Source organism: Trachypithecus francoisi, unplaced genomic scaffold (assembly GCF_009764315.1).
Source record: "Trachypithecus francoisi isolate TF-2019V2 unplaced genomic scaffold, Tfra_2.0 Contig01110, whole genome shotgun sequence".
Lineage (NCBI taxonomy): Eukaryota > Metazoa > Chordata > Mammalia > Primates > Cercopithecidae > Trachypithecus > Trachypithecus francoisi.
The window spans coordinates 13,297-20,286 of NW_022681146.1; the positions used below are offsets into that span (position 1 = coordinate 13,297).

Sequence of the window (6,990 nt, forward strand, 5' to 3'; positions counted from 1 at the left end):
ATACTTGGCACTCACCCCCAAACCAGAATGACCTGGAATGAGCTGCTTGCAGGCACACGCCTGTTGTGAGCTGAGCCTGGGACACAGCGGTCCAGCATTCCTAACTCACACACACTCCTTCCTCACCACCTCCTATTCTTTATACTTTTAAACCAGAGCCCGTGAATTTATTCCAGAGAGCTGATGAATCCCCTGAAATGATGATGAAATAGTAGGCGTATGTGTGATTTTGTTAAAGAATCCACAACGGTTATCAGATTCTTAAGCTGCGACCCATCCCCACCCCAGATGAGTTTATGAAATCCTGATTGAAGATTTTAAAATTTTGGAGACTGTTAGTGGACTCGTTCCATTGATTAAAATCCTCCTCTTACTGGGCAGGGGGAACACTTGACACTTTTGCTTAACAGGCTGAGTTCAGGCTACAGGAAACACAGATTTTGTTTTGTTCTGTTCCAGCTCTCCGTAAAGACCTGGAAATGAAAACGTGAATTCTGTGAAATAGAAATCATCATTTCTATTGAACAGCAAAGTGTTGCTGTATAACTGATATTTCATATGACTCTAACCACCAACAGGGTAGGGCACCCTTTCCATTTGATAGAAACTTTGGAATCAAAATCTCTGCCAGAGCTGTGGAGTGGATTACTGCAAAACTCAAGGAGGCCCAGTGCAGAGACAAGGGGTCCGGGGAGGGAGGCAGTCTGCCTTGGTGAAAATGCTGTCCTATCGGGGAGAAGTAGGGTGCTGGTTCCTTCTTCAGTTCAGTACTGAGCTGCGTGTGATGTTCTAACTCGTGCTGGTCTCTGAGCATTGCTATTTAACCAACCTTGGATTTCTGGGATAAGGTCAGCTTGGGCGGGGTGACATGTTCTCTTTTATCACTGCTAGATTCAACCTGAAGTTCTTTTGTGCAGGCTTTTTGCTCTGGAGATCCTGAGCGTCAGCCCACAGTTTCCCTCACAGTTTAAGTGGGACCTTCTATTTTTTGGATGTTTGTTAGGAGAACCTCCTTGTGACTCCATCCATCAGAACTTCCAGTTTTGAGGAAGATTTGGCTGCTGAATGAATTGTTCATGTTTGTAGAACTATGCATGTTTTTCCTTAAATCAGTTTTGTAAGTTACATATTCTAAAAAATCTTTAGATAAACTGAAAAGTTTAAAAAAACATGACATTTTATATAATACTCTTGTTAATGGTTCCAACGTGGCTGGTCCCCACTCACTCCTGAGTGGCTATTTGTGCCAGCATCTTTCTCACCCACCCCCCCAGCTTTCTTCAGTCATACCAGATGTGTGCTTTTATTAGGGCAAACCATTATCACTGCCAATGTCCGACTTAGAAGAATGACAGTCTACAAAAAGCAGTGATGTGAATAGTTTCAATTGGTTTGTCTTTTTGAAGAACTGACTGATTCTCTCTACATCAATTTTCTTTTGCTAGTTTAGCTATGGATGTTTCTTACACCTCAGTGTGTGTATTCGTGAGCATCAATTTCTTAAGGTAATTTCCCTATTCCACTATTTAGTGAAAAATTCTCTCCACTGACAGGAAAAACAAAAGCTGCTTTCCAGGAAACCATCAGGGCGATCCTACAAGAGCAGAGCTGCACAAGTCCAGGCCGGGGCGCTGGCCACACTGCGCGGTTGTTGGCTGTTCTTGGCCGTTCTTGGCCTCCCCGAGGCTTCCAGGCCAGGTTCAGCACGGTTGCCAGGAATCTCACTTTTCATCTCGCCCATGTTTCTGCTCTCCCACCTGCCATGTGACAGGGTGTTGTTAATCTGTTTTTTAATCTTTTATAGGAAAAAAATTGACCACTGATGATTCCATTTGTGTGCTGGGAATAAGCAAAAGAAATGTTATTTTTCAACCTGTGGCAGAGCTGAAGAAGCAAACGGATTTTGAGGACATCGGAGTTTTATTGCCTTAGCAAACCCAGCCAATGTGAGTACAGGATAGGGGAATGGCCGTTGCTGTTGCTTTTGGCAACTCATTCAGGGGGTTTGAAGAACTAGCTTTTCTGAAGCTCAGTTAAAAAATACTAGGTCTTGGCCAGACACGGTGGCTCACACCTATAATCCCAGCACTTTGGGAGGCCTAGGTGGGTGGATCACAAGGTCAAGAGAATCAAGACCAGCCTGGCCCACATGGTGAAACCCCGTCTCTACTAAAAATACAAAAATTAGCCAGGCCTGGTGGTATACACCTGTAGTCCCAGCTACTCAGGAGGCTGAGGGAGGAGAAATCGCTTGAACCCGGGAGGCAGAGGTTGCAGTGAGCTGAGATTGCACCAGTGCTCTCCAGCCTGGGGACAGAGTGAGACTCTGTCTCAAAAGAACAACAATAAGAAACCACCACTAGGTGTTTGGGAAGAATTTTTAGAAATATAAAAACAATGGTTTCATTTGACCCTGAAATTGGCTTTATCATCTAGTTGATTCAGCCGACCCTACAAACCCCGTGTTTCTGGCAAGACCACTCACTCTGCTGGCCGTGGCATCTCTCAGCCTCACTGCTGTCCCCCCTTACTTCCACAGGCACAGGATTCCCAAAGAACAGCGGTGGCTCAAGCTGCGACCCCTCATGAAGATCTTGGCCAAGTACAAGGCCAGCTATGACGTGTCAGACTCAGGCCAGCTAGAGCACGTGAAGCCCTGGAGCGTCTGACCCAGTCCTGCCTGCAAGTGCCTGCAACCTGGACTCACCATGGACCATCTGTTTTTGTAACACTTAAGTTATTTATCAGCACTTTATGAAAGTATTATTGACATTAATACCTAACCAGGAAGCACCTGTCACCGCCCATGTGCCCCACCAGCTCCAGTGCATGCTGTCTGTGGACTGTGTCTCATGCTTTCAGATGTGTGTATTAAATGTTTGCCTACAACTGCAACAGTTCTCCATTTTTGTTTAAGTAGGAGATTAAAACCTCAATCTATGGGTGGCTACTAATGGTTTTCTCAGCACTTTTGTGGGCAAAGATTATAAAAATATTTTTAGTAGGGATCACTGAACTATGCACAACTCATAAAAGGAAAAAAGCCAGTTGTTTACACAGGCCAAAGGGAACACTGTGTTTATTGCCATGTGTCAGTTTCCATCCACAGCAGCAGGCCAGGACCTGGGCCTGGACCCCAGGCTCCTGCTCTCCTTAGAAAGTAAAAGAGAACACATGAATCTTATCTACTAGGCCTCTTGATTGCAATCCTAGCTGCATGTTAAAACCACCAAGGTAGGGGTTCGAAAAATCTGATAGCCAGTTTCTCATCCAGTCCAAGCCACGATCCTCGCTGGGACCTAATTTGGAATTCTCTGATGACTTTTGCCAGAATAGACATGGGTGCTGGGGTGACAGCCCTGCCACCCTCGCGGGCCCCCCTCTTGTAGGGACAGCATTTCTGCCTCTTAGCTCTAGTCTGCAAGAGACCACACTGTGCCTCAGAAGCGGGGGTGGAGAGTATTGGGGGAGAGGAGACCCCAAAAACAGGCTGTTTGGAAAATCAGAGTCCAACGGCCAAGAAGAGCTGGCGTGGAGGCTTTCCTTTCTGGCTCTGTAAAGACGAAGTGAGCGCTTACTCACGCCAGCCCACCTGCTTCTCAGGACTGCTTCCATCCAGCCGCCCCGTTGAACTTCCGTCTGTTAGGAGGATGCTCCCACAGGGCCTCGGTGTGATAGTTTCATGAATCAGCACAGGCAGACATGGGACACCTTTGTGTACCTTTTCATTTTACTTCTTTTAGTAAAGGCCCTAAATGCTACTTAAAATAATGACTCAAGCAGAGGTTAAGTCAGAGTTGCCCTTTATTTTTAGATTCTTAAATAAATATTCTAGAACTAATGAGGTAAAACAAGCCTTTCTGTCAGTAGAAAGTGAAAATTCTATGTGGTGCATCTTTGGCATTTCGTGCATGACTATTTCAATGAACGTCTTCCTGGTTACTCAAGATTGACTTGCCAGTCAGTGGCAACACCTTAAGAATGACATAATATTCTTGGAGAAAGTGGTAGCATTTCTGACTTTTCATATTCAGCTCTAGAGGCCTATTGTCTCAGGGGCTCCTGCACAGTCAGAGGCACCAGGGCTGCTCATCTGATGATCCAGGATGGGTCCTTGGCGATTTTGGGGTTCTCAGGTCCGAGTATGGCCAGGCCATGTGTGCTCTTCCCAGTGCCGAGGTACCTGAGAGGAAGGCAGGCGAGGTCACCCAGGACTGGCTTCTGGGTCAGTGCCATTAAGGCCTCCAATCCCAGACGCTGTCTCCCCCGCTCCCCACTCACCTATCGCTCACAGCCAGGAGTTTGTCGTGGCTGATAGTGAAGAGCTGCTCCCTGTGGGTTCGCTTCATCTCATCCGAGAGGCCGAACAAGAAGTGGTCCATTCCTAAAAGACAAACCACAGGCACGCTGGGGCTGCCGCCCAGGAGCTCACACAGTGGGCTGTGCATTCGTGTCCTGGAGGGGACAGGCGCATCTCACTGTTACTTCACGTACGTGTTTCAACCACAGGGACGTGTCCAACAGCCCAGAGATCACACCCTGACCTCCAGCTCCCACGAGCCACGCTGACTCCTACCAAAGCCTGCTTCTGCAGCGTGGATGCAGTCAGGGCTGTGTGAGGCTGATAATGCTGTGAGCAAAAGTGGCTCTACAGAGTAACGTGGCCAGGCTAGGGCCATGCCCACATCGTCCTTCTACCCTAATGAGCCCAGACACTGCCGTGGGTTGGCCCCACTGGGCCTCAGGTCAGTAAAACTGAAATCACAGGATACACTCTTCTCACCCAGATGTCAGGAAGCATATTTCCAAGGCCAGTGTTTAGGGTGTCAGACGTGGAAATCGTATCACAGGCAAGGATGGAGGCGCCAGAAGCTGGTGCTCCTGCCTGTGCATGAGGGGAACTGGGAAAACAGCAATGTCATCTGAGCCTATGGACTGAGATTCTCACTGTTATACTCACATTACCTTTGTCTGAAGGAGCGACAGGAGCATCTATGGTTGAGAAGACAAAGTTTGGCTTCGTCGTTGTCTTGCTGCGTGAATTTTCCAGCCTTTGCCCAGTAAACAGCCTTCCCACAAGATTGCAGCATTTCTATTGTATTTAGGTCCCTAAAAAACCCAGAGAAATAAACAGGCAAGCGTTTTACCAATGGACAAGTTTATGACAAACCTGTGACTTAACAGTTCAACATCTTCTATGGGTTAACAGCTCTATTTTACACCTGATCTAGTCCAAACAGCCCATTGACAAATTGCTCAATTACTCTCAGTGGAAATTTAAGTCCCATCACATAAGACTTTCAACACATTCTCCCTCTTAGACAAGGTCTGTCTGCATAATGTCCTCCCCAGATTATTTAAATACACCTCTCTGTGACCTCATCAGGAGAGGAAAGATGTGGAGGGTGGGGACAGGTCAAGATGACAAGGAAATTACAGAAGACTCACGTGGAAAAATTAAGCAAACAAAGGTTTTCCTTTAATCTCCCTTAAGGACACACCCAGGGTAGTACAGGAATCTGCCTGAGGGGCCGATCCAGACTTCCCTTTGTGTAAATGGAAAGAGCCCACCCTCCCTTCACACTGACTCAGAGCTGCAAAGGGGCTGTGAGCTGCTTCACCATCCTTGTCTAGAAGAGTGGCTTCAAGCACAGCAAGGGGGGAGAACTGAGGAGGGTGGCAACGGCTACCAAATTCTCTACCTACATGCCTGCCTGCCTACCTACCTACCTAATCCATGTCTGCATCCATGAGACAGGGTCTCACTCTGTCGCCCAGGTTGGCGTGTGGTGGTGCAATCTGCTCACTGCAGCTTCAACCTCCCTAGGTTCAAGGGATCCTCCCGCCTTAGCCTCCTATAGCTAGGACCACAGGCACTTGACACCATGCCTGGCCAGCTCCTTCTTAAAAAGTGTCAGAATATAGGTTCTCTTGGTCAGCAAAGCCATAGACAATCAAGAATTCATTGTTTTAGAGTAACGGTGTTATGTTTATGAAAGCTAACAGAACTGCATGCACATCAGGCACCTCCGACTGAAATGAGCTAAGAATGCTCTCAGGCTGTATCTCAGCCCCTCACCTGGGGCCTGTGTTCCAGGTCCCTCAGAGCAGGGTTGCAACCTCAGACAGCCACTATGGATACTTTTTTTTTTTCCTATGCCTATGAAAAAGTATAGATTAGGTGCAGCAAGATATTAACAAAATACAACAATTACACTAATAAAAGTTACACTAAGTAAAACAAGCATTCTGTGAACAGAAGCTCTTGGATACCCATAGTGTATCTGATGACCTAGACGGCTACTGAGTGACCAACAGGCAGGTACCGTAGACAGCGTCAGCTTTCATCCCACTGCTTAGAAGAATGGTATGCAATTTAAAACTTTGGAAGTGTTTATGTCAGGAATTCTCCATTTAATATTTTCAGACCAAGGGTGACTGTGGGTAATAAACCGTGGAAAGCAAAACCATGGATGGAGGCACTACCGTGTTCTTCCAAAATATGCTGGCTTAAGCCAGGGTTTACTGAAGGCAGAATGCTTCCCGTTTAGGCAGCTGGCCCCAATCCTTGCACCAGAAAGGACATTGCTGGCTGTGGCTAAGTGCTCGAGAAGTGAAAAGCAGCACACAGAACAACTTTTGTCTACAGTTCACTGCAGTAGAAGAAAATGACACTGATAATCATGAGTAGAAGACTAAAACACCGTGTGCGCCTCAATGTGTGAACTAGAGCAAAGCTCACCTGTAAGAGTAAAGGGTGAAAACCCCACTGCGGCTGAGTTTTGCGCCTCCACCATAAGCGCCACCTTTTTCTTGAATTTCTGTATGCAGGAATTTAGCAGTCATCAAACGTGCAAGGATTTTAAGACTGAAATGAATGATTTTAAAATGCAAGTTAAAAACACCATGGCTGATAAAAAAGCATAGACAATGAAGTAATTATTGGATAAAGTGAAAATGAAAATAAAATCAAGTTGTACAATAATGCCA

The 6,990-nt window shown here is 46.5% G+C and overlaps 2 long non-coding RNA genes across 5 annotated transcripts; one reads left to right on the plus strand and one right to left on the minus strand.

Annotated features, from left to right (window-relative positions):
• The first annotated feature begins 513 nt into the window (after positions 1 to 513).
• LOC117090749 lies at positions 514 to 6,746 on the plus strand. 4 transcript variants are annotated; one of them, XR_004440123.1, is made up of 3 exons: positions 514 to 1,117; positions 1,805 to 1,946; positions 2,546 to 2,895. It is a non-coding gene; the product is annotated as an uncharacterized LOC117090749 (long non-coding RNA). The 4 variants fall into 4 exon arrangements; XR_004440126.1 differs by lacking the exon at positions 2,546 to 2,895 and adding an exon at positions 6,428 to 6,746 and having other exon boundaries at positions 516 to 1,117; XR_004440125.1 differs by lacking the exon at positions 2,546 to 2,895 and adding an exon at positions 2,437 to 2,526 and having other exon boundaries at positions 518 to 1,117.
• LOC117090767 lies at positions 3,787 to 4,362 on the minus strand. The gene is made up of 2 exons (XR_004440127.1): positions 4,282 to 4,362; positions 3,787 to 4,183 (listed from the first exon to the last, which is right to left on the minus strand). It is a non-coding gene; the product is annotated as an uncharacterized LOC117090767 (long non-coding RNA).
• Positions 6,747 to 6,990: the final 244 nt, after the last annotated feature.